The sequence below is a fragment of the Oryctolagus cuniculus genome, chromosome 8 (assembly GCF_051225735.1).
Source record: "Oryctolagus cuniculus isolate XC-2025 breed Fujian yellow rabbit chromosome 8, ASM5122573v1, whole genome shotgun sequence".
In the NCBI taxonomy this organism is placed as follows: Eukaryota; Metazoa; Chordata; class Mammalia; order Lagomorpha; family Leporidae; genus Oryctolagus; species Oryctolagus cuniculus.
Window position 1 is genome coordinate 111,054,225 of NC_142874.1, and position 27,400 is coordinate 111,081,624.

At 40.3% G+C, this 27,400-nt stretch overlaps 1 protein-coding gene, 1 non-coding gene and 1 pseudogene across 6 annotated transcripts in view; all 3 read right to left on the minus strand.

Annotated features, from left to right (window-relative positions):
* The window catches only part of MAPK10 (mitogen-activated protein kinase 10), a 323,847-nt gene that overhangs the window by 220,081 nt on the left and 76,366 nt on the right, over positions 1–27,400 (minus strand). The gene's annotated exons all lie outside the window — the stretch shown is intronic.
* On the minus strand, positions 10,261–10,387 carry LOC127483348 (small nucleolar RNA SNORA40). Its single transcript, XR_007909543.1, has one exon. It is a non-coding gene; the product is annotated as a small nucleolar RNA SNORA40 (small nucleolar RNA).
* On the minus strand, positions 20,854–24,219 carry LOC149125112 (protein MIX23-like; annotated as a pseudogene).

Genomic DNA, 27,400 nt, shown 5'->3' on the forward strand with positions numbered 1-27,400 from the left:
AGCAGTAGAAGATGGCCCAAGTCCTTGGGCCCCTGAACCAGCATGGGAGACCCGAAAAAAGTTCCTGGCTCCTGGCTTCAGATCAGGCCAGCTCCAGCCCTTGAGGCCATCTAGGGAGTGAACCAGCGAATGGAAGACCTCTCTCTGCCTCTGCCTCTCTGTAACTCTGCCTTTCAAATAAATAAATAAATCTTTAAATTAAACATGAATATGTTCATTTGCCTCCAACAGAATAGTGCAAAGATATGTAGGCAATCCTTCACCAGATAGATTATCAAAATTTTCTCTCTCTCTACCTGTTGACAGTCTAAAAACTACAAGCCAATTGTGATTTTCATTCTGTTTCCTTGCCTATTCACCAACACACTAATCATTAATTACCATTTATTTCCTCTGTATCACTAAAAGCAGTATTTATTATTCTTTGCTAGTGGAAACACTTAATTTGTATTGGCTCCTTTATTCTTCATGCTAACCTTGAGTGTCTGATACCATCATCATCACCAGCTTATAAGTAAGAAACTCAAGTGCAGAGAAGCTAAACCAACACCCTGCCATCACAGAGCTAGGAAGCAGCAGCAGCAGGATGTGGGCTTAAAGTCAGGTCCTGAGTCTATGCTCTTAGCTCTCAATCACTACTATAAACTGGTTCTTTATCCCTTTGCTATTGCTCAAATCTTACCCACATGGCTTAGCTCCCAGCATCCATTCGCTGGTTCAGTAGTGTGTCCTCTAAGACTCCACTCAGTTCTTTTCTAACAGAGATGAGCTGGCACCACCTGTTCCCTTCAGTTCACAACACCCAACATTATTCACTTCTTCTCATCTTCATGTTCCACAAAGTCAATAGCTTTGTGGAAATATACACACCACAAAAATAAACAAATACCACAGTGTAGGAGGGGTTTTTTTCTCTCCTGAACAGTGTTTTAAAACATGTGCTATACTCTTAAAATGCCTTCCTCCTAGAACGGAATCAGAATGCCTTAACCTTCCTCATCATATCACAAGGTACTTGTAATTGTCTATGTGTTCTTTTTCCTCCAGCAGACTGAGGATGCAGAGTATTTCTTTCACTTTACCTTAGCACGCAAAACAATGACTAGAAGATAATTAGTGCTTAGAAAATATTTGTTAAAAGAATCAATGAAATAGGGGCCAGCACTGTGGCGCAGCAGGTAAAGCCAGCGCCTGCTGTGCCGGCATCCCATATCGTTGCCAGTTTGGGTCCCAGCTGTTGCACTTCTGATCCAGCTCTCTGCTATGGCCTGGGAAAGCAGTGGAGGATGGCCTTGGGCCCCTGCACCCACGTGGGAAACCTGGTAGAAGTTCCAGTTTCCTGGCTTCTGATCAGCCCAGCTCTGGCCATTGTGACTATTTGGGGAGTGAACCAGCAATGGAAGACCTCTCTCTCTCTCTCTCTCTCTCTCTCTCTCTGTAACTCTGCCTTCCAAATAAATAAATAAATCTTTTCAAAAAATCAACGAAATAATAAATTTAAAAATCTGCCAGTTCTTACACCACTTCTCTTAAGCAATAACCTAATTTCTTATTATTTGTGAGTTATGAGCTCTGAATTCCAGGACTGTATGGATTATAAACAATCGATCAGAATCCCTAAATCACACTTTTAAAAGTTCAGCAGTAAAGTTGATTCAGTTCTAAATATTAGAAATAGCTACCTCCTCAAAGTCACTGGAAATGCTCTTTTGCATTTTATTTGCTCATATTATACAAAGCTCGACTTAGAATAGAAGTGCAGCCTCAGCTTCCACCCCAGAAAAGTCTTCTGGCGAAGAAAGGAGTTTTTGACAGTCGAGTTCTGCAGCTGGAGAAATGCCATGAAATATCTGAATAGCTGCTGTGCCTTAAAATAAAGCCCTGCTCGTTGCCCATGTAATTAGTGTAGCTATAGATTATTATTTCCACGGATGAGTACAGCATAATTAATGCACTATACAAACCCTCATCTCTAACAAGAATTTTGGGATAATCGATTCCCAAATTCCATCCCCCAAGATACTTAAGAATAATTCAATTTCTTTCTATTGACATAAACTGTATACACACAAGCATAAACCAATATTGTTCGGAATAGCTTTTCTGAGCATCTTACAACGTCTTTTCTTCAGGGAGCAGTACTTTGAATAACTTCATTTTATCTCATATTCAAATGTTACTTTACTGTTCAATTCAATTTTAATTTCGATGCCATGTACTGATATAGTCTGATCAAATATTAAATTGATTTTTAAAGGATTGGTTTATTTGAAAAGCAGAATCACACACACACACACACACACAGAGAGAGAGAGAGAGAGAGAGAGACAGGGAGAGGGAGATGGAAAGAAAGACACAGAGAGAGAGATCTTCCATCCACTGGTTCACTTCCCAAACAGGCACAACAGTCAAGTATGGGCCAAGCCAAAGCCAAGAGCCAGGAAATCCATCCAGGTCTCCCACATGGATGAGAGGGGCTCAAGCACTTGGGCCACCTTCCCTTGCCTTCCCAGGTACGTTAACAGGAACATGAATCAGAAGCAGAGCAGCAAGGACTCAAACCAGCACTCCCATACAAGATGCCATATGGCACAAGCAGCAGGCTAACCCACCACATCATAATGCCAATCCCAAAATTATTTTCTAAAACAAAAAACAGGGCCATCTACTGTGTGGCTTGCTCTATTTTATATATTGGAAAACCAAAAAAGTCATAGAAGATTCCTTCCCTTGGGGAGTTTGCCTTCTAGTCAGGGAGAAAGATGTTAAACCTATAAGTAAATTATATCCTCCAGATAGCAGAGAGTGCTACAACAAAAACAAACACAGGGTGATGGAACAGAAAGGGTGTCAAATTGGGCATCCTGCAAGACAAGATGGGCTTCATTCCATAGGATCCTCAAAGCTGCTATGAAAGGATGACATCTAAATTCTGATGAGAACAAAGGCAACCGAATGGCTACTATAGGAAAAGTATTTTAGGCCAAAGGAACTGTAAACTCAAATACCCCGAGACAGACAGGAGCATGGGCTTGACTGACAGCAAGGGAGTAAATCAAAGAAGAAGGGTGATTTTAAATCTCCTTGTCTCCTCACCATGTTTACTTTTATTTTCTTTAAGAAAATACATATGATTTTAATCCTTTAGCTTATGAAGCTACTGACGTGAACTTCTTGTGTCGAGAGCTGGGAAGAGATGGACAGTGGTGTACCATTGTACAATCCGTCAACAATATAGCTACAACACATGTATATAAGCTTGAGGGCATAAATGAACATAATTGTTATTAAATTATAACAACAATAATATAATGCAGTTAAAAATTAGGAAACCATGGGTCTTGAATTTTTCTTATCTTTTAAATAATAATTATGTAATTGTGGGTTTATATAACCTAATGCTTAATAATGACCACATTTAATAACTGACTGACAAAACTTCTTAGGATCTAAAAATCAGTTCTTGCAAGTTGGTACAAGTCAACTTCAGCCCACCCCTTCTGCTGGCATACCCGGAGGGAGAGCTCATTAACCCGTCCAAACACCAAAAGGCATCTCTAAAAATATGAAAGTTTTCATCCTCCTCCCTGCTGCCAACTGGCTTCTCCCACTTCCCTATTACCCACTTCCAAAAGGGAGAAAGAAATGAAAAGGAAGCGCTGGCACTGTGGCATAGCAGGTAAAGCTGCAGCCTGCAGTGCTGGCATCTGGTATGGGTGCCAGTTCCAATTCGAGTCCCGGGTACTCCACTTCTGATGCAGCTCTCTGCTATGGCCTAGGAAAGCAGTGGAAGATGGCCAAGTTCTCGGGCCCTTGCACCGGTGTGGGAGACCCAGAAGAAGTTCCTGGCTCCTGGCTTTGGACTGGCCCATCTCTGGCCATTGTGGCCATTTGGGGAGTGAACCAGCAGATGGAAGACCTCTCCCTCACTATCTCTCTCTCTCTCTCCCTCTCTCTCTCTCTCTCTCTTTGTAACTCTGCCTTTCAAATAAATAATATCTAAAAAAAGAAATGAGAGAAAATGATAATTTGTGGGTATATAATTTGTGGCATATCCTGAAAACTAAATGGATCTATTTTTAAAAACATTTTATGGGCTGGTGCCATGGCTCACTTGGCTAATCCTCCGCCCGTGGCGCCGGCACCCCTGGCCCCTGGTTCTAGTCCCAGTTGGGGCGCCAGGTACAAGTCCTGTTTGCTCCTCTTCCAGTCCAGCTCTCTGCTGTGGCCCAGGAGGGCAGCGGAGGATGGCCCAGGTGCTTGGGCCCTGCACCTGCATGGGAGACCGGGAGGAAGTACCCGGCTCCTGGCTTGGGAACAGCACAGCACTGGCTGTGGCGGCTATTTGGGAAGTGAACCAACGGAAGGAAGACCTTTCTCTCTGTCTCTCTTTCTCACTAACTCTGCCTGGCAAGAAAAAAAAATATATATATATATATATTTCAAAAATTTTTTTATGATTCTCATACCTTAAGATTAAAACATTATGACATGTTCTAAATATGTACTCCAGTTATAAGTAAAACATATAAATCACAAATGATCATGGACTTACACAGGGACAATTGCTAAATTATTTTCTTTAATAATAGTTTGTCTACCTCACCATTTGGGCATTTATTTTACTCATATTGATAGATAAATGGAGAAGTATTTCAAATTAGCAGTATCATAAAACCTAGGCTAATAGCCAAGTTGGCCTGAAGGCCTAACTAACAAATGTAGCTTTCCAAAAACAACAAAAGAAACAGCCTGGATATCATTAAGTAGACAGAACTGACTGTAATTCAGTAACTCCCTAGTGTGGTAGTACATCTTGTATTGGAATAAGAATTGCTTTTGGCTACGGGGTCTACTCTGAAATACGGACAGAGTGGACTGACCATCCTTTACTTAGCTTATTATATATCAAATGGAACCTACTTAGCTTGTTACACATCAGATGGAACCTTTAGTTACATGTGGCTTGGAGAACATATTGTGTTCTAAATCACAGAAACTTAAATGCTGAAAGGTAAAAACAAGTTATGTGCAGCCCAGGAATCCATATATGTTGGAGGTTTTATAACCTAATAAAACCTCACTGTAAAAAATGAATAAAATTTACTAAATATTAAAGATGTCAATCCAATTAACATTTCAAACTGAAAAATTAACTTAGAATCATATAAAAAAGTAAAGATACAGTTAAAAAGTAAAGATATGATCAAGAAATACTTTAGGAGCTGGTACTATTGCGCACCTGGGTAAGTTGCAGTCTGCCCTGCCAGCATCCCATAGTGGAATGGGTTCGAGTCCCAGCTGCTCTGCTTCTGATCCAACTCCATGCTAATGCACTTGGGAAAGCAACAGAAGTTGTCCAAAGACCTTGGACCCCTACCACCCACCACCCAGATGAAGCTCCTGGCTGCTGGCTTCGACCTGGTCCAGTCTTGGCTATTGCACCATTTAGGGAATAAACCAGCAGATGGAAGATTCTCTTTCACTCTCTCTCTCTCGTGCTCTCTCTCTCTCTCTCTCTCTCGAAGGAGCAGGAGGAGGAGGAGGAGGAGGAGAAGGAGGCAAAGGAGGAGGAGGAGGAGGACAGACTTTAACCAAGTGATCGATGTTAACATTGTAGAATATTCTGAAAAAATGCATTCTTCCCCCAAATTCATAACCTGAACTAATCACAATATCAGACAAGTTCAAACTGAAAGATGCTTTACAAATTACCAGATAATTATTCTTCGAAAGTATCAAAGTTATAACAGACAAAGACTGTTATAAAAAGACCTTTCACAAAGCCAAGGTGATAATAAGTAAACACGATATGGGTTCTTGGATCAAATCTTTTAACAGAAAAGGGACATTAGTGAAAAAACTGGAAAAATATAATTAAAGTCAATGGTTTTATGATGGTGATACATTATGGTGAATTTTTTCATTTTGTTTGTTATATCATCTGTTAACATTCTTGGAGACTTGGCTAAGACTATATATGTATACCCTAAGTAGCTGAAAATCTTGTGTGAGTCTATCATTACATGAAAATTATAAGTTTAAAAATATTCAAGCTTATATTATACAAAATATGAGAAAAATGGAATTGTATATATCCTATCATTAGACAAAATGGAAATTTTATGTTGATTTGTTTTCTCTTTTTTTAATTTTTCCCCTGTGCTTCTAAACACTAGTCATTGTCAAGACCGAACAGAAAGAAGAGCACACATTCCTCAGACTGAGTGTCTGGTTTCATATTTCATTTCTACCATTTACTGTGTTATTGAGGGCAATTCAGTTAACTTCCTGCTCCTACGTTTTCTAGGGTGCAAAAGAGAATATCTGCCACAGAGTGCTGATATAAGAATAAATGAATTAATACATACAAAGCACTTAGAACAATGCATGCCTAGAGTGAATAACAATTTGAAAGAAATATCAAAATAGTTGGAGGCAGAGTAGATGTCTAGCGTTTCAGAAACAAAGTGGTCCAGCTGCTTCCCTCCTTCCCTTCCTCCTTCCTCTTGCTGAAATGAAGTTGACTTTACTGTGGGATGGCTCAACAAATGAGGCAGGACTGATTGGAATTCTGATTCCTCAAAGTATAAAGAGTGAAGGGACATTAGCAGACTCAGGGGAGCAGACAGTTCCCAGTTCTGGCATTCTAGCCAAACTCTTCCCAAGTGGAATCCAGGCTTTTGTCTCCATCGCCTGTCTTTTTAGTTTCATGCCCATCTTCCAAGCCTGGATCTCCAGTGCTCCCACAGCCCTATGAGCCATCCTGTGCCCTTTCCACAGATCCTTTTGCTTTTTGAGCTAATAAATGTTGATTTCTGTTATGTAGCCCACCATAAACAATTGCTGTAATACCATTATCCAATGACCCAGTTCTAAAGTCAAGAGAAACAGCATTCCTGAGCCTTACTTCTAAGAAAAATAATCCATGGGCCACACTTTAATATTATAGGAGAGGAAGTTTGTTGAGTTGGCATTAGAGACAAGGAGCTAAAGGAAATACTATTGGAATGTAGGCCTCTTGAGGAAGGACACACAGGCTTTCAGCCATGGCCCAAATGCCTATAATGCAAGTTCAAGTTCTCCCTAGTCCCCCTTTAAACAGTAAACAAACATGGATGCCTATTATTCGCGGAGATTTAATTGACTGTCATAATATCATAACTATTAATTGGACTGATGCAAAAAATAGACCATACTTCAGGCTTGTCATCAAGACAAACCATTATACATAGAACTTTGAAAGTTCAACCTGTACCCTTTAATGGATGCATTAAATAACATTTTAATACCAGACAGTAACCAGGGGTATCTTTGCATTTTGCATCAGGGAAAAATTTTGGAAGATGGAATAATTGCTGAAGAACTTAGATCACCATGTAACTACAGTGCTATTTTTATGATTGACAAGAATTCAGGAGAAACTTACTAACCCTTTTAAGAAAAAGTAGGGGCTGGCACTGTGGCATAGGGGGTAAAGTCGCCGCCTGCAGTGCCAGCATCCCATATGGGTGCCGGTCAAGTCCTGGCTGCTCCACTTCTGATCCAGGTGTCTGCTATGACCTGGGAAAGCAGTAGAGGATGGCCCAAGTCCTTGGGCCTCTGCACCTGCATGGGAGACCCAGAAGAAGCTCCTGGCTTTGGATCAGCACAGCTCTGGCCATTGTGGCCAACTGGAGAGAGAACCATTGGATGGAAGACCTCTCTCTCTCTCTGCCTCTCCTTTTCTCTCTGTGTAACTCTGACTTTCAAATAAATAAATAAATCTTTCAAAAAAGAAAAACTTTAAATCAGAAACTTAGAAAACCAGATTACAGGATTAAGCTGCTCCTTATGTAGGGATTACGTAAGATTTCATAAAAATCTGTAAGATAGTACTCAAATAGCTAATCATTAGAAAGCACAAGCAAAAGTCCCCACAACAGTTTGTGAATTTAATGTGTAACAGAGAATGTTTACACATTGTTAAGCAAGAATCAAAGATTCTAATTTAGAATAAAAAAATTGGTACAATATTGAAGGTTATTCCAAGACAAATATTGTATTGGATTTTTTTAATCCATTCTATTATTTTTCTGATAATTGCTTGATTTTGTACTTACTGTGGGCTTGCTGAAAACTTCCCAGAAAATGGTAGAAATGATAATGGAGATCATTTTTAAATTATAGTGCAACTATAAAATAGCAACAAAAATGGGAAATTGTATGGTAAATTCTTAGGACAAAAAGCTTACATTTTTCCCTGGTACCAAAAGGAGAGTACACACTATACTCCAGCTTTTTCTTTAGAAAATCTGAAAATTTTAAATGCTTTTTCCAACCCTTTGAGGTGTACGTAAATCTTGGTAAAAGCTTAATAAGTTTCTTGCTAGTTCTGCATCCCAGGAATGTATTTATTAGAGGCCTCAGAGCAATTTCCTTAAAATGCAAACACGTAGCAGAATGGAGGGAGTATTGTCTCCCTACCCCTGGGGAATTTAAGCCTGGATGCTTGGCCCTGTGATGTCATTTCCTGCTTGTCATAAAGATACAAGAGGTTTAATTTTTCTCTTTATATAAAGACAATTAACATATATGCTGTCATTTGTATCTGCTTGGCAATATAAAAGGATGCAATTTCTTCCTTTCTTTGTGAGCTCCTTCGCAGATTGCCTCTGAGGCACGGCTCAGTCTGATTTAACGCTTATTCAATAATAAAGCTCTTTCACTCTTGTCTACATTTTTGTAGAAGGATTCACTGGGTTGGCAGGAGATTTTATTTCTAATTATAATTTCTTCAACTCAGCTTAGTAGTAATGGTATATAATTGGTATAGTTCCTAAGGAAGCTGGTTAACTTCTCTCTGAATAAACTTTGCACTGTGCTGGAAAGGATACGTCATTAGGCCCAAGAAAGATTAAATGACATAAATGCTGATCAACCAGTAGTGGTGGGGGGACCCCAAAACTCGTAAACAGTGTGCTGTTTTCACATTTGTGCAACATTATTCCAAATCAAAGTCAGACACACCAGAGAAATGTAACTCTAACACTCACAAAAACAGCATCCTTATTATGTGATAATAGTCAATAAACCACAAATACTTGAAAAGTTTTATAATCTGATAAAATGAAGTCCTCAGAAGGGTAGAACTCTGACAATTTTAAATCAATTTTTACAGCATTCTGGGAAAGTAGTAAGAAAATTTTCAATGTTAAAAGTGATGGCACGGACAAGTCCGAATGATTATAAGGTTTGAGTGCTTAGATATATGGTTTCTGCACAATGGAGAAAGAAGTGCATTCATGATGCTTTGCAAAGCTAAAAGGTCTGCAAAGGCTAGTTGCTTTCAGTGCAGGTTATCAATGAAAGACATTTCACAAATGTTTTTCTATTCTTTTACACAAAGTGTGTGAAATAAAGAACATTCCCCAGCCTGTGATCTGTAGAACACCAGTGTCTCATGAGACTTATTTGTACTCCATAGGGGATGTTTAAAAAGGGTTCTCTAGTCAAATAATCCTGTGAATCTCTGTCTTGAAATTTCGCAATCTAGGTTAGCATATTAAAGACTATGAGGTTAGGGCCAGCGCTATGGCGCAGCAGGTTAATGCCCCATCCTGCAGTGCCGCCATCCCATATGGGCGCTGCTCTGAGGCCTGGCTGCTCCAATCCAGCTCTCTGCCATGGCCTGGAAAAGCAGTGGAGGATGGCCCAAGTCCTTGGGCCCCTGCACCCATGTGGGAGACCCAGAGTGGGCTCCTGGCTCCTGGCTTCGGATCCGCGCAGCTCCAGCCATTGCAGCCAATTGGGGAGTGAACCATCGGATGGAAGACTTCTCTTTCTTTCTGCCTCTCCTCTCTCTGTGTAATTCTGACTTTCAAATAAATAATAAAGAACTCTTAGAAAAAGAAAAGAGACTATGAGGTGACCCATAACAAATTAGAACCTCCCAAATTATTTGATCATAGATCCTTTCCCTTTTGTTTTCATTGATCCAACAATAGTAGTAAGAATAATAGCTATCATTTATTGGGCACTTACTGCAAATCACAAATAGTTTTATGTACTCCTTTATATGTAACACTCAATCTCACAAAAACTCATATGAGGAGCATTGTCTACTCTTAGAAGAATAGGCTTTTTCTTCCTTGCTATCCACAAGGAATCTCACTGTGTTTTTTCACTTTAATTTTCATGCCTTACAATGAGTACATGGTCCTTAGAATCCAGAAAAATTGACAGTCCTTGCTTTGGTTCCTGTGATGACTTTTTTTTGCATCTATTCCTGCTTGTATGTATCAAAACTCATACTGATCAATGAGCTCTGGGTTGCAAAAGAGGATTTATTTTTTGCACCTGTAAGTCAGTCTTTGTCCAAATTAGACAAAAATATATGCCAAGTACAGCAGTTCCTGTGATGACTTTTCATGTTTTCTTCTGTTTTTATAGACATTTAAGTCAGAAGATGGAAATGAATCCATTCAGGTAAGCCAATGAGGTGCTTATTTTTAATCAAAACCATGAGATATTGCTTTTAAAGCAAAATCTGCTTCAGCAAAATCTGCATATTATAAAAATACTTATAAGATTTCTTTCCTATTCTTTACTTAAAACTCTGGGAGATTTATTTATTTGAATAGAGCAGTTGTAAGAGTGTAGTGTCATTCCATTCACAGATTTGAAGTCATGCATTTGAAGAGTTACTGTGCTGATTAGAGTTCTCCAGAGGAACAGAACCAACAGGTTCCTCAACACACATACAAGCACACACACACACAAGCACACACACACAAACACACACACACAGGGTATTTCAAAAAGTTTGTGGGAAAACAGAATTAAAAGACAAGTTTATTTTGGTGCAAAAATTTTTTGAAATCCATAACTAGTTTTTTTGTATGCATTTTGCATGAACTTCTTGAAGACTCTCTCATATGAGAAAACATGTTACAGGAATTGGCTAACACGACTGTGGAGGCCATCTGTAAGCTGGAGAACCAAGAAAGTCACTGATGTTATCCAGTCGGAGCCAAAGGCCTTAGAATCAGCCAAGCTGATGGCCACATCTGCTGGCTAAAGAACCTGCAGCGCCAGTGTCCCAGGGCAGTAGACAGATGGTCCCTGCTCAAACACAAACAGATCTGCCCTCCCTCTGTCATTTTGTTCTCTTCAGGCCTTCAGTGAACAGAATGATGTCCACCCACGTCACTGAGTGCCATCTTCTTCTCTTTTTTTTAAGATTTATTTATCAATTTGAAAGGTGGAGTTACAGAGGTAGAGGTAGAGAGAGAGAGAGAGAGGTCTTCCATCTGCTGATTTTCCCCAAGTGGCCTCAATGGCAGGAGCTGAGCCAATCTGAAGCCAGGAGCCAGGAGCTTCTTCTGGGTCTCCCCCATGGGTTCAGGGGCCCAAGGACTTGGGTCATCTTCCACTGCCCTCCTGGGCCACAGCAGAGAACTGGATCAGAAGAGGAGCAGCCGGGACTTGAATCAGTGTCCATATGGGACGCCGGCTTTGCCCGCTATACAACAGCGCTAGCCCTGTGCCATCTTCTTTACTCAATCTATTGACCCAAATACTAATATTCCAGAAAAAATGTCCTACCAGCTACCTGAGCATCCTTTGGCCCAGTCAAATCGACACAAAATTAACCATCACAGTTATGTCTATTTTCAAAGAACGGAACATGTCCACAAATCAAATTACCAATTTGCAAACCTTGGTCTGTAGAACAGAAAATTATGACTGAATTGCTTCATATATACTCTTTGCATCTGAAACTGATTTTTCCAGAGCATGAGGCAGCTTTGGATTTCTAGCCTGCAATAGTGTTCCTGTACAAGAACTTTGGAGAGGCAATCTTTCAGAAATAACCAACTTTTCATGGAAATTGATAATTTCTCCCATTACTACCTGGAGAATCAGGGCTACTGAACAGTAATAATAATATAATAATAATAATAATAATAATAAATTACAACTACCTATCTTAGCACTTGCTCTGTGCAAGGAAATCTCCCAAGTAATTTATATTATTAGCTCATTCAATACTCATAGCAACCATCTGACATAGAATCTATTGTTATCCCATATTATAGATGTGGAAATGGAGGCAGAAGGAGATGAAGACACTTGCCCAAGGTCACACAGCTAACCAGTAGAAGGGTTAATAAGTGGTGCAGCAGCAAAGCCTCAAATCCAAGCAGCCTGTCTGAAGAGTTCTCACTCCTAGTCACATGACTAAGCTAAATGAGAGCTGTGTGCATTCCCTGGGTGCAGGAGAACAAGGATAGCAGGAAGGTTGACGTCACCTCTGGAGCCTGAACGCATCTAGCTCCCCTCCTGAGAGCAGCCTTAGGCAGAAAACCCCCTGCTGGTTATATTTCTCAGCATTAGTCCAACTTAATTGGAGAAACATTTAAAGGCTGAAACAAAAGATTTGGAAACAGATGCATAGAAGTCATGTTAGAGCCTGCTTGGAAGAATGCTGGCACTGTTAATAGTAATAGAAAATCAGATCTCTGCCTCCAGGGACTTTAACATGGGTGCAGGAAAAAACAGAGTGTAAATATACCATTTTAATTTGATGAAGAAAATAGTATGGTTTGTTCCAGGTGCTATAAGAGGACAAAGGAAAAAGATTTACCCAGCTGGGTGAGGAAAGAAAATCATCCAGGAAAGCTTAAAAAGGCAAAATCAATTTTCCAGGATCACAGATCAATACACACACCATTTTACCTTTTAAAATCAACTAGCAAAAACTTTTCAAAATTACTGTCTCTGCTTGTTAAATAGAAATAAACAATTCTGCTGGAGGTGAATCTAATTTTCAGGTTTTCACATACATATGAATATATAGAAGTTTTAGTGATCCAATTTAGCAAGCCATAATTTTATCACGAGAATATGAACAATGCAGAAACATTACATTAGATTTTTATTTACTTTTAAATAATTTAATTGATTTATTTGAAAGTCAGAATTGCAGAGAAAGAGGGAAAGACAGAGACAAAGATCTTCCATCCACTGGTTCACTCCCCAGGTGGTCACAACAGCCAGGGCTGAGCCAGGCTGAAGTCAGGAGCCAGGAGCTTCATCCAGGTCTCCCATATGGGTGGCAGGGGCCCAAACAGTTGGGCTTTCCCCAGGCCATTTGCCGGGAGCTGGATTGGAAGTAGAGTAGTTGGTACAGGAACTAGCGCCTAAATGGATGCTTGTGTCACAGGTGGTGGCCTATTCTACCACATCTCAACGTCAGGCCCAAGATTAGATTTTTAGACAAATATGAAGCTGTATCTTGATTCCAGATACTATGAACATCATTGAAGATCATTCTTGAATTTCTTCTGATAGTGATTAGAGTTTTTGGTAGTGATTTAGGTAGATCTATGCAGTAGTATGTAATTTATGGATTATTGGAAGGAGTTTTAATGTAAGCATTTTAACAACAAAAAAGACATTATGCCTCAAACATATTGAAGCCATAAAAATAACTCAACTCTTGAGCTTTTTAGAATACTTTATGCTTAAACATGTAGTATAAAGTATTACTCATGACTTTTTTTTCCTAAAAGGATAGCAGCTGTGTTTCCTGTCTTACAATGAATATTCTCAACATTATCATCTAGAAAAGAGGAGGACTACATTTAGAGTTCATGTAGAATAGGTATGGCCCATTTTTGGCAAAAGAAATTTTTTTTAAAATCTGTGAATGGATATTTTGATAGAAAGAGTCTATAGGTAATATGAGGGTACTTCAAAAAGTTCAAAAGGTAATTTAATTAAATACTAAGCTTATTTTGGTGCAAAAAAATTTTTAAAACCATCCATAATTTTTCACAATACATATTTTCCAGGAACTTTTAAAAAAGTCATTCATAGATCTAATCTCTCCATTCTATTATGTTTTCTCAGATTATATTTTATTTTCCATATATGAGAGGGTACTTCAAAATGTTCATGGAAAATAGAATTAAGGCCAGCGCCACGGCTCACTAGGCTAATCCTCTGCCTGCAGCACTGGCACTCTGGGTTCTAGTCCCGGTTGGGGAGCCTTTTCTGTCCCGATTGCTCCTCTTTCAGTCCAGCTCTCTGCTGTAGCCCAGGAAGGCAGTGGAGGATGGCCCAGGTGCTTGGGCCCTGTACCCTCATGGGAGACCAGGAGGAAGCACCTGGCTCCTGGCTTCAGATCGGTGCAGTACGCCGGCCACGGCGGCCAATGGGAGGTGAACCAACAGAAGGAAGACCTTTCTCTCTGTCTCTCTCTCTCACTGTCTAACTCTGCCTGTCAAAAAAAAAAAAAAAAAAAAAAGAGAGAGAGAGAGAGAAAGAAAGAAAGAAAAGAAAATAGAATTAAATGCTAAGCTTATTTGCATGGAAAACATTCTTGAAGTCCACGTATTTAACAGGTCTTCAAAATGTGGACAGTTTTCATTATGAAAAGCTATGTGTTGGATTTCAAAATTTTTCGCACCAAAATAAACTCATCTTTTAATTCTATTTTGTATGAACTTTCTGAGGAACCCTCAATATGCAGTATTCTAAGGTTACCACTACAGGAATTCAAAAGGCAAAACTTGATACGTTTATTCTATAAATATTTAGCAACTAGCTCACATGTACCAGGCATCATTCTAAGAAGCCCTGTGAATGCAGCAGTGAAGAGGTAATGAAAGATCCTATTATAAGCTGGTAACATAAAATAAACAATTGATAATTCTGGATAATATTAGATGGCAATGAAAGCTACTTACAAAGGTAAAATAGGACAAGTTACTATAGATTGATAGAGGATTCTGTCTTATAGTGCCCAGTGATAGTGTTTATGTGATATTTGGAAAAAGACATGCCTAAAGTGAAGGAATACCAACTGTATCCACGGCAAGGGTGCCAGATGGGAAAGGCCCTGAGGCAGAAGCCTGCTTCCGAGGGTGTGGGAAAGTGACAGAGAAGGTTACATCCTGGGATGAGACAGGAAAGGCAGTGAGGCGCTGTATCACAAAGGGTCTTAGTGCACAGCTTGTGGAGGCTGGAAGACTCAAAACCATTCGCTGGCTTCTTCCTTACTTCTGGTCGGAAAGTCAGGGAATTGTTTTAGCAGAAGAATGGCATGATCAGAATTTTATTTTTAAAGGACTATTCTAGATGTTGTATGAAGAATGAAGAGAAAGAAAACAAGTATTGAAGAATAGAGAAAATTATAAGACTATTTCTAAATGATATTCTATACATATATGTGCAGTTGTATCATTATATTATGAGTTACATTAAGACATAACAAAGTGGAAGGGAAGTAGTATTATTTTCTTAGAACTGTATCTATGAACTACATGGAATCTATCTCTTATGTTATACTACATTAACATGAGATTGATGATAATTTTGTGTAGTAATCCTCATGCATTTGCTGTGGCCCTGAGAATCTAAGGTATTAAAAATTCCTTAAAATTAAATATAAAAAGATATAACAAAGTATATAATTATTATAAACATGTGTAAATTACATATATACAATAATATATATTGTTAAATATAAAGAATACCATTTTATTCATAATAAACATGATTATAATGCATTTTATAATTATGGTGTCTAATACCTGTTCTATTACACTGTACCTCAAAATTCCCAGAAAAGGATAAAGATGGCGCAGAGTAAGCAGGTAGCTATAGAACTGGAAGTACGCGTGTGAGGGGAATGCTTTGGAGTGATGTGGAACAGGACTTGCCAGGGAATGTTTCTATGGGATGTGAGAGTCTAAGAGGTCTCCTGGAGGAATCCTAAGTTTTAGCTTGGGAAACAAGATGAGCAATGATGCTTTCTACTGAGAAGGATAAGAATAAGGTGAAGCAAGTGTGGGTGATGGGGCTGAAAGTCAAAAGGTCTATTCTGGATATACAGTAAATCTGAGATGTGTATTTGCCAGTATACAGTAAATGTTAAATAAGGCACTGGATATACACGTCCAAATTTCAGGGAAGTCAGGTTGGAAATACACTCATGATTTAAGGATATTTAAAGATATGATGAGCTAAATAGTGAGTAGGGAGAAAAGGACTACAATGTCTACATTTTAGATTTTTCCAACATTTGGAAATCCAGAGAAAGGGAAATGGGCAAAGGAGCCATTGGCGAGATAAGAAGAAAGCCAGGAGGGTGACATTGTGTCAGCAAGGCAATGTCCTTTATCAGGACCTGCCAAGAAGGACAAGTCACAGGAGAGCTAAGAACTGACCATTGTTTTCGACATGCTCTTCCTTCTCCTGGGATGCTGTTCCAGATGTGATAACCTCTCTTTCTTCTGGTCTTTACTCAAAAATTACTTTCTTGGTGACACTAGCGATGGCCACCTTGTCAAACTGTGAACCCACCCTCCCGGTTATCTGTACCCCTTTCCTTTCCCTACTTCTTCTCCTTAGCATTTGAGCACCATGCGAAAACTAGAAGTCTTACTTATCCCACTTATTATCTATTTCCCTCCATAGAGACAGGGGTTGGGTCTGTTTTATTCACTGAAGCTTCATTAGTGCCCAGAACGGTGCCTGCTGTTGAGCTGGCACTCAGCACTCATTGTATACTGATAGAATGAATTAAACCTTCAATCATTGTGCTAAAGTAGGAGCTTCACACTGTTAACTTGTTTTTTTGTTTGTTTGTTTTCTTTTTTGTTTTTTAATCAAAACATACCTTTAGGCATAGGCTTATCTTCCTCTAGCAAAGCTATTATGTAGAAGGAAGCAAATACTTGCACATGTCTCAAAAATGTGGAAAGACTGCCTTGCTAAAAACCAAAGGCCAGCTGTAAACCTTTGTGTTAGACTTTGATGATGCAAGGATATATAAGGCAGAGCCATCGCTCTTCAGGTACACTCAGTCTGGCGGTGAATGCAGCTGGTAAATAGGAAAACTATAGTATAGTAAGGTAAGCGCAACCAAAGGTAGGGCCACGAGAGGTCTAATCAAAGTGAGCAGAGGCCTAGACAGGGAGAGAATTGAGTCAGATTTCACCTGTGCATGACAGTGAAAACAAAATCAAAAAATATCCACGACTTGAATAAGCCATTTGTTCACTGAATACTTATTTCTTAGCATCATTTTAGGCAACCAAGCAGGGTTCACAATCTACTTTGTGTGAGATCAGTTCAGAGGAGAAGCTGTGGAAATGTTTTACAGGTTCTGAGTCACTCAACTGTGGGTGACTTTGCTGCTCATCACACCAGCCCTCTGTGAGGCCGCTCTACGATGCTTCCCTGGTTCTTTGTGAAAAGTGCCTACTGAACCCCATCTCTGGCCCAGTGGTTACAGAAAAAGCACAAGGTTTACTGGAGCAAAGCAGTCAACTAAACTAAGCACATTTTGTAAAGAAAAGCATTTATTTAGCTTTGGCCTTGCAAACTCAGACATGGCACTGGAAAGCGAGAAGCTGCTGATAAAAAAAAAAAAATTGGTTGTCATAACATTTCAGCATGAATTTTTAATCTAGAGATAATTTATTTCTAAGTACTGTCTATCTCCCGTATGATTTTACATCCCAGTGAGATATGTCAACTTCCAAGTGGAAGGAATTCTAAGGAACTAGGTGCCTTTGTTCTAAAGCAAGATAAGGAAAAATATTGCAAAAGCCAATGCTGAAATTCCTATAATATATCTGGGAGTCACTTTAGGCATAAACCAATAGGGGAAGAGTCATAAGTTTTCCTGAAAAATTCTATAAATGTTTGTACTCTTAGTAGAAGGCAATCTTAGGCCATGAAGACACAAAGACCATCACACTGGATCTTTTCTCACATCTTCCTGATCTACGGTATTGTCTCGCCAACTGAGCCCAGTGACAGACACTCTCTGACTCTACAGTGTTGCTGATTTGGAAGAGGACTCTTAATAAAGTTAACCAATTAAGCAAGATCCTTGCAAGGTTCTCAATATTCCTCTAGCTGTCAAAGTTAGAATGCCTTTGAAAATAGTGCTTGAAAAAAAAGAAAGAAAGAAAATATTGCTTGGGATTCTAATAAAAAGTTAGCAGCAAAATTCAGAAATGTTTTCAAATGAATGATGTCCACAAAAACTTAAAATGACAAGAAAACGCAATCCTTCCCACCCATCTCTTACACAAATTCTTAAAATCCTCATTTCAGTTTGTCAATACATACAGGAAGAAAAAGTGTTTGAATAAGTGAATGAGGAGATTTCTGGGATCAACCATGCTTGTGACAGAGAAACAACAGATGTGTTGTGAACAAAGCCAATCAATCAAAGGGTAGAGGCAGTTTCAGTGAAGGAGATGATTTTGGGGGGTGATGGGCAATGACACACTTCAGAGGAGGCTGTGGTGGTCTGTGATCTCAAAACTCTTCATGCATAACGCACTACTGTTTCCCTGTCCAGGCTTCCAGCTCCTCTTATGTGAAAGGTACAGATGAATAACACAAAGTTGTCATGCGATGTCTTGTTAAGAAAGCCAGTACCACAGTACTCATCTATCTTAAATTTCTTTCTCTCCACACTTACAAATGCATCTATTCCTACAGTTTTAGTACTTCACAGTAGATAAAATTAACCAAGTCTTCAACAAAATCTAAAACCTAATTCTCCTTTACTTAAAAAGGCAATAAAAATTGTGGATATATGTCTATAAAAAATTAATGTGCCAAACTGTCATTACCCAGAGGATCCAACTTTGAGATACATGGAAAGACCAAATATAAAGAACTATTTGTTCCTTGTGAGTTCCAGATTGCTTGAGTATACTTTTTGAGAAATAAAAACTTAAAGTTCTCTTTTTTTTTTTTTTTTTTGAAAGTTCTCTGTTACAAAAGGAAGAGAAGATTGACATGTGTCTGTATCTATTTGGTCAGGTCTACTTAGTCTGCCTGGGTGAAATCAGAGCACATAGTCCGTCTTTAAATAAATTTAAATGGTGTAGTAATGCTACAAGTGTCCCCCACCATAGCCATGTTGGTTCTCATCTCTACACTGTGAGGGCTGCTTAGTGTGAACACTTGAGAAACCCTACATGGGACCTTCCTCTGACACAGAACAAGTGCCACAGCCTTCCGGACAAGCCAGAAGTGCAGAGTTAGCAACCACAGATGCAGCAATCCACAAACAACAGATAAGGATGGATGTTAACCCAGCTTCTCCCTGCCTCCCAGTTGTGATAGCTCCAAGGAGGGGCTCCACAGAAGTGCCCAGAGCTCCTTGGCAGGACTGGGTCCTGGGTATATCCCAGGAGTGAGCTGATGACATAATGCTTAGTGTCTTCTTCCCCTGCTCTCACTTCCTGACTCTTCCACCTGTACTTCCTGAGATCACCTCCCAGAAGACCTGCTCTGCACTTCACTCCTGGCCTCTAGGTTAAGAAAACACAACCTAAAACACAAGGACAGAATTTATGCTTCTGTTGTATACAGTTTAGGTTTCTAAGTGTGGAACAGAGCTCACACATAAACAGGATACCTTGGAAAAGACTTTGAAGTAGTCCACTGTTGGGCAAGCAGAAGTTATAATAGGACCTCTGTTTCTCCCCAAGAGGGATTAACAGCCAAGGGAATTGCTCTCCTTCTGATAAAAGAAAATGTGTGTGTGTGTGTGTGTGTGTGTGTGTGTGTGAGAGAGAGAGAGAGAGAGAGAGAGAGAGAGAGAGAGAAAATAAGTATTTTCTGGCATTTAACAGCCAGAGCAACACTGTGACCCTGGAAAGAATGAAAACAAATGAAGTGATCTTTATACTTTCTTTGAATTATTGCCTGGAAGCAGCACTACAGCCTCAGAGAAGGAGACACTGGGTCTACTGGCAGTGAGGAGGCAAGGGTTCAGGGAGCCTGGGGCCAAGGACCAGAAAGGAGAGAGCTGCAGAGAAAACTCCAGCAATCTAAAGAGAAACATCTCGGAGGCTTTGGCAGGGTACACTTCAGCACACCCTGGATTAAAACTCCCCAAAGCTCCCCGAAAGAACCTTCTGAAGCAGTTCTTGGAGCTCAAACCAGGCTGGGAATCATCTGTCTTCCCAGCTGCCAGAGCAGAGAAAACAATGGTGATCTTTGCAACTTGAGAAGTCTTGAGAGGGGATCACCTAAGTGACGCAGCTAAATTAACCCTAAATTAAAGGCTCCTCTGGCCAGCCAAAATAAAGGACAAAAGCAGGATTTGAAAAGGTCAGCCTGATCTTAGCTTCATTATGTACTAGACCAAAAGTTAACCTCAAAATACCCTCTACATTGTGAAGGAACAGAACATCACGATGTTCAAAATATGTAGCATCCAACAAAAAATTACCAGGTAACCAGAGTAGCAGAAATGTATGACTGTAAGCAGGAGAAATTAAAAAAAATCAATCCATACAAATGGACCTAGAAATAGCAGAAAGGAAGGAATTAGCAGACAAAGCCCTGAAAGCAGATATTATGTTCAAGTACATAGAAAAAGTGCACATGAAATAAAAATTGTTTTGATTTAGTTCTCTGTAGATAACTAGGTAGGAAAGTCAGGAACTGGGTTTAGGAAAATAGAGATGAAGGAAGTGGCCAGTACTCTGCTTCTGTTTCCCCCCAGCAAAGTGAAGGTTGATTGTTGGTGTTAACGTAACCTTTCATTTTTTTAAACAATTTCTTTTTGTTTTGAACTGAATCAGAAAAATTATTTTAATAGTAACAAAGCATCTCTTTTTACAGAATTAATATAAAATAGCCGTTGACTTCTCCATAATTATCAGAATTATTTGTACTTGAGGTCTTGGCTAAGTGGGGCTGAAATCAATAAAAGGTCTTGGCTGTTGGCTCAGAAATCATGCTAGGAAGCCTGCCCTGCTGATGTCCATCATGCTTTGCCCTCATGAGATGACCCAGCCCTTCAAAAACATTCACCTTCTTTCTTCAGTCATTCTTTGGAGGCTTGAGGTGAATTTGGCAGTGTTCATTAAACACCTTCCAGCTCCTGTCATTTATGACTTTCTCAACATTTAGTTTGGACTGCATCCATTTCGACTTTGTTCTTTTCTAAGTTGCTTTAATAATGCTAAATCATCCAAATTCTTTCCTCTTTCTTCTCGGAGGTTTCTCACTACTTCTGGGGTCTGGGCTATACAATTTTTTTATGACTCTGTCCCTACTGGCATGAGCTGCCATCAAAGACTTAGAAAGCTGTCTACAGGTTTGGCTGTCATCAATTTTCTATGCAAAGGAAGCTGTTGGAAGCATAGTATTTAATTCATGAACTATTCTGTCATCAGTTGTCCTCAACTCCTTGAGTAATTCCTAGAACATGGTGAACTCCTCACAGTTCTCACCACCACTGGGCACCGCTGTATTGGACCCAAACAACAAAAGTAACAAAGTTGTTATTTTTATATATTTGCGAGGCAGAGACAGACAGTTCCTAACAACTGGTTCACTCCTCAAACACCAAACACCCACAACAACAGCCGTGACTAAGCCAGGCCAAAGCTGGAAGCCAGGAACTCTCAGATCTCTCGAGTGATTGGCAGGGACCCAACTATTTGAGCCATTACCACTGCCTCCCAGGGCTTTTGCCTCAGCAGGAAGCAGCAGGCAGGGGCTGGAGCCAAGTATTAAGCCCAGGCACTCCAATATGTGACACAGGCATCTTAAGCAGCATCTTAACACAAGGCTAAATGCTCACGCCTGTTTGAATACTTGTGAGCTGTGACCTTCTTGATATATGTCTAAAATTGTAACCAATTTAGTGGCACAATAGACAGCTAGCAATTAGGCTAACATAAGAAAATTCATTTTTCAGAATAAAAATAATAACATTAAGTAGGTAAATATTCATTAAAAGCTATTTTGAAAAGAACTTTAAGGGGCCAGTGCTGTGGTGTAGTGGGTAAAGCCACAGCCTACAGTACTGGCATGCAATATGGGCACCAGTTCAAGACCCAGCTGTTCCACTTCCAATCCAGCTCTCTGCTGTGGCCTGGGAAGGCAGTGGAAGATGGCCCGAGTGCTTGGGCTCTGCACCCACGCAGGGGACCTGGAAGAAGCTCCTGGATCCTGGCTCTGTATCAGCACAGCTCCAGCCGTTGCAGCCAACTGGAGAGTGAACCAGCAGATGGAAGATCTCCCTCCCTCTCTTTCTCTCTCTCTCTTTCTCTGCCTCTTTCTCTCTCTGTGTAACTCTTTCAAATAAACAAATCCTTTCTAAAAAAGAAAAAAAAAGAACTTTAAGTAAAAAAAAAACTTCAAGTAAAAATTAGAAGGAAAAGAGATTACAGACTTGACTTTGGCAACATACATTTAAAATCATCTCATCACCTTGGGCTACATTCTGAAAATTTGCATCAGCCCTAAAGTTCACAGGGTGAAATCCTAACCCCCAAGGTGGCAGTATTTGGAGGCGGGGTTTGAGGGAGGTAATTGAGTCATGGGGGCACAGATGTCATGAATGAGGTCTCTCAGGAGGAAGCTGGAGCGATCCCTGCTTCCTATCAGATTACAGCAAAAAGGAAGCAGGCTGTCACCAAACACCACATCCTCATGGAGTTTGGTCTCAGGCTTCCCAGCTTCCAAAACTGTAAGAAACCTGTTTCTGATATTTATCAGCAACCCAGTCTGCAGTGGTCTGTTGTAGCAGCCTGAAAGGACCAAGAAGATTGGCAAATTTATTTTCCAAGCTTCCTTTCTCTTAAACCATCAAGACTAGTCCTAAAGGCAAAGACTAGAAATTACCATATTAAGCTATTTACAAGGAAAGCTTCTGGGAGAGAGACTTAATTATAGCATCAGGAACAGAAACACGACTCTTAATCACCGTTCATGAATTTGCCAAACTGGAATGTACAGTAAACAGTATTCACATCTTCCAAGGAAATAATACACATTTCTTTTTCTTTTTTTTTTTTTAATACAGATAGAGTTAGACAGTGAGAGAGAGAGAGAGAGACAGAGAGAAAGGTCTTCCTTCCATTGGAGTCACCGGGACTAGAACCCAGCACCAGTATGTGATGCTGGTGCCGCAGGCAGAGGATTAACCAAGTGAGCCATGGCGCCAGCCCCATTGCACATTTCTTTTAAAAAGAGTTCATGAGGATTGATTAGTTAACATTGCAAAGAATTCTTTCATCTTTTTTTATTTAATAAATATAAAGTTACAAAGTACAACTTTTGCATTGTTGTAGCTTTTTCCCCCATAACCTCCCTCCCACCCGCAGCCATCCCATCTCCCAATCCCTCTCCCATCCCACTCTTCATCAAGATTCATTTTCAGTTATCTGGTGAAATGTTTCCTTTACATGTCACTGAAATCCTTAAACCAAGAGGCAATCAGTGTTACCTTGATACTGTTTTAAAAGGCTTCATTAGCCAGTGTCATGCAAATATCTAACTTTTTCATATTAGAATTAAAATTTGAGCCCTCAAACAAGCAAAACAAAATCTCACTTCTTGTTTTTAAACCCTTAAAATGTCATTCAGATCGGTTTAGGATTTTCAAAGGAAAAAATGCAAATCTTAGGCATGATACTATTAAAATATTGAGACACATTTACTGTTCAGAATTTGATGCCACAAACACTGAACCTAAAATTCCCAAACAAAGAAAAAAGGTTTAGAACCAAACAAAATACTTATAACGTTTAGAGTGGCTTCCACGCTCCATGTGGTTTATGTGTAGAGCTGCCTTTACATGTCCTCTCACAAAGCAATGGGATATCTGGCATTGATTTCTTCCTGGAGCTTGATTTGCATATTTGCCTTTCCATCCTCTGGAATATGGGACAGCTGGGAACCATAACTAGGTACCTCTAAGTTCAGATACTTAGAGCAAAAAGAGAGAGTCTCGGCCAGCGCCGCGGCTCACTAGACTAATCCTCCGCCTAGCGGCGCCAGCACACCGGGTTCTAGTCCCGGTCGGGGCGCCGGATTCTGTCCCAGTTGCCCCTCTTCCAGGCCAGCTCTCTGCTGTGGCCAGGGAGTGCAGTGGAGGATGGCCCAGGTGCTTGGGCCCTGCACCCCATGGGAGACCAGGAAAAGCACCTGGCTCCTGGCTCCTGCCATGGCGGCCATTGGAGGGTGAACCAACGGCAAAGGAAGACCTTTCTCTCTGTCTCTCTCTCTCACTGTCCACTCTGCCTGTCAAAAAATAAAAAATAAAAATAATAAAAAAAAGTGAGAGTCTCACTCTCCATGGTAGCTTCTGTCATCAATTGTCCTGTTCACCTTGATTAATTCCCGGAACTCAGTGAACTTCTTCTCACAGTTCACACTGCCACTGGGCACTGCCATATTGGACCCAGACAATGGCCTTATTTTTATATATTTGAGAAGCAAAGAGACAGACAGCTCCCAACTGCTGAGGAAGAGAAATCAAATTTTGAAAATACAGGAAACAAGCCAAGCCAAGAGCCTGGTGTGGCAGGTGGAGGAGGCAGCTCCAAAAAAAAAGAGGCGAGGAGGGCGTGAAGTGTAATCTGAAAGGCATTTGAGCAAGTTCCACACAAGAGTTCAAAGCAGCGGAGCAGGGTTTCTCAATCGTGAACATTTTCCGCCAAAGAAGTCCGTGATGTGGGGCTGCCGGGCATGTTGTAAGATCCCTTGGCAGCATCGCTGGCCTCTGCCCTCACAATGCTAGCAGCAGCCCCACCTACCCCTTTGCTAACCTGAAGTGACTCTCCACATTGCCTGATCCCAGCGAAAAGAGGGGACGGGGCATACGAGATTTTTTCCCACTTGAGAACCAGGTACAGGATTTGAATCAAGGAGAAAAACAATACTGGAAATGCCTGCCCAAGCTAACCAAGAGGACTTTTCATTGTGAAGAGGTGCAGGGGATGGCCAGTCTACGAATTAGAAATGTCAAATGACACCACCAGAACCTTTGATGAACTTGTTCCACTGGCTGGGTTGGGGGAGGGGAGGGTAGCGCTGATGACAGAGCCACCTTTGAGTGGGATCTGCCAGAAACTGAGAGCCCCAGCAGCCGACATCAACTGCCTTAGAAGCTGTTGCTAATACTCTTAGAGAGAGGGTCATGGGAGTGGGTTATGACACTCTGCAGGGAAGTGAACATTCTGCAGGGCTTCTCCCAGGGAATTTAACGAGAATCTCCTTGCAGGGAATCCACTGGGTTTCATTTAATTCTTTAGGTAGGTGTTGCGCACTCAGTGTGTATCAGGCCCTGTGTTAGCTTCAGGAACACAATGATGAAAACCGTCTACCCTCAAGCAACATAAGCTGTAGAGAAAAACACAGTTATGACAAATCTCATCCTCAGATTTCTGGTGTGAAGATAAGACCCAGGCGAAGAGGGTCTCTCTTCTCCACACTCACAACCACCACACAACTACAACTTAAAAATTACAGTGCTTTTCATTTTCAAAAGCAAAAACTGCTTAGTTTTTCTCTCTATTCAGATGCTTTTGTGTTTATCCTCTCATTTTAAATTTCTCAGCCATTTCACTGGCATTTCAGGCAGCTGCTTTTTTTCCATGTCAGAGCAATCAACATAGGAACGTTTTTTAAAAGCAAAAAAGCATTGCAGTTACAATTTTTTTTTGGCCGGCACTCATGTGCACAATCATTTAGATTTGCATGATGGTGCTAACCAGCCAAAGTCAGCAAGGCTTTCTGAAAAAGCAGTTGAGTGAGGAACGATGGATGTGCTGTCATTTCCCATTTGTGCCCAGCTGCCTAATAATAGCAAGGTAACATTAGTAATAACATATAAGCATGGCTAGCTAGGGAATGTACACTCCAATTACCCATATTTCTAAATTCACTACGAGCAAAACGCTCACTGTTTTTCACATATGATGCACAGCTCCATCTTCAGCGGCATTAAGTCAGTCTTTGTACACTAGTCATTAGTATTCAGAATATGAAACAATCGCTTGGAACAGGAAACTCAGAAGCCAGACATTTGGCAACATCACAGAGAGTTCACTGCTGAAGTCAACTGGCAAAGGGACGCTAGACTGACAGCAACTGGCCTGTGTTGCCATGGAAACACCAGTGAACTGTGCAAGTAAATAGGTTGAGTTCTCTCACCTGCCATCACATAAATTCAGAATTTACTGCTGGTTTTTAAATCCACTATGTGTAAGAGACCTATCTATGAAGTAAACATGAGAACTCAGATTCAGAAAATCATTTACAAGCATTTGTAAAAACATCTGAGTCTTACAATATCCAAACAGAATTAAATATAAATGTACCAAATACCCAGTACATGCCAGTCTACCCCTTCATTTTAACATGTATTTATTTTGCTAAAAACTGGTTTCTAAAATACATAAATGAAGTGAAAATGGTAAGGATATAGGGATAAAATTTATTACCAAGAAAAAGTCTCAAATTCATGGTAAGGATTCAAACCACGTTTTTATTTCAACTCACATGTGTTTTAAATTTCTTTCATCATCAGTCATAGCCAAATGAGCCAAGTAAAGTTGCCTCTTGCCCACTTTAGACTCAAACAATACATCAAAGGAATTCTTCTGTCTTAATAATTATAATAATTATTACCCCTAACTTACAAACATGTAAAGTATGACAGAAGAAAAATATCTTGACTCCAGCAATTTAGGGGAAATGCCATGGTTAAGCCTCAGATTCTCAGCTTTCTTCATCCATATCTCTTCCACCTCATTCTACCTTCACTAAGTTTCTTCTTTCAACTCTTTTTTTAAAAAAATATTTATTTATTTGAAAGATAGAGTTACAGAGAGGCAGAAGGGGAGAGAAAGAAAGAGACAGAGAGAGAGATCTGACATCTGCTGGTTTACTCCCTAAATGGCCAAAACAGCCAAGGCTGGACCAGGCCAAAGCCAGAAGCTCCATCCAAGTCTCCCATATGGGTGCAGAGGCCCAAGGACTCGGGCCACCTTCCACTGCTTTCCCAGGCCATTAGCAGGGAGCTGGGTTGGAAGTGGAGCAGCATATGGGATGCTCGCACTGCAGGGGGTGGCTTAAACTACTGTGCCACAGCTCTGGCCCCCTTCAATTCTTTACAACTTCACACTAAACTATTTTTTCTCTAAAGACTACAAGAGAAAAAGATATATTTTGTTCTCAGCAGCCAATTCCTCCTTATGAACAATGACTAATATATCCATCCCTCTCTTGTCTGTGATTTCTGCATTCACGTAGCAGTAAACATTTACCAAGCCAATATCTATCTATACATCAGGTGCTATGCGCTTGCCAAAGAAGGAAATGATACAAAGATGATAAAATAGATTTGCTGCTTATGAAGAACTACTCTAGTGCATAAAAAATGGAATAAAAATAGATATACAACAATTTGCTAAAAGTAGATCAAAAGTACATGGGAGGTGCCGGTGCTGTGGCGTAGCAGGTAAAGCTGCCACCTGCAGTGCCTGCATCCCATATCAGTACCGGTTCAAGTCCCAGCTGCTCCACTTCTGATCCAGCTCTCTGCTATGGCCTGGGAAAGCAGTAGAAGATG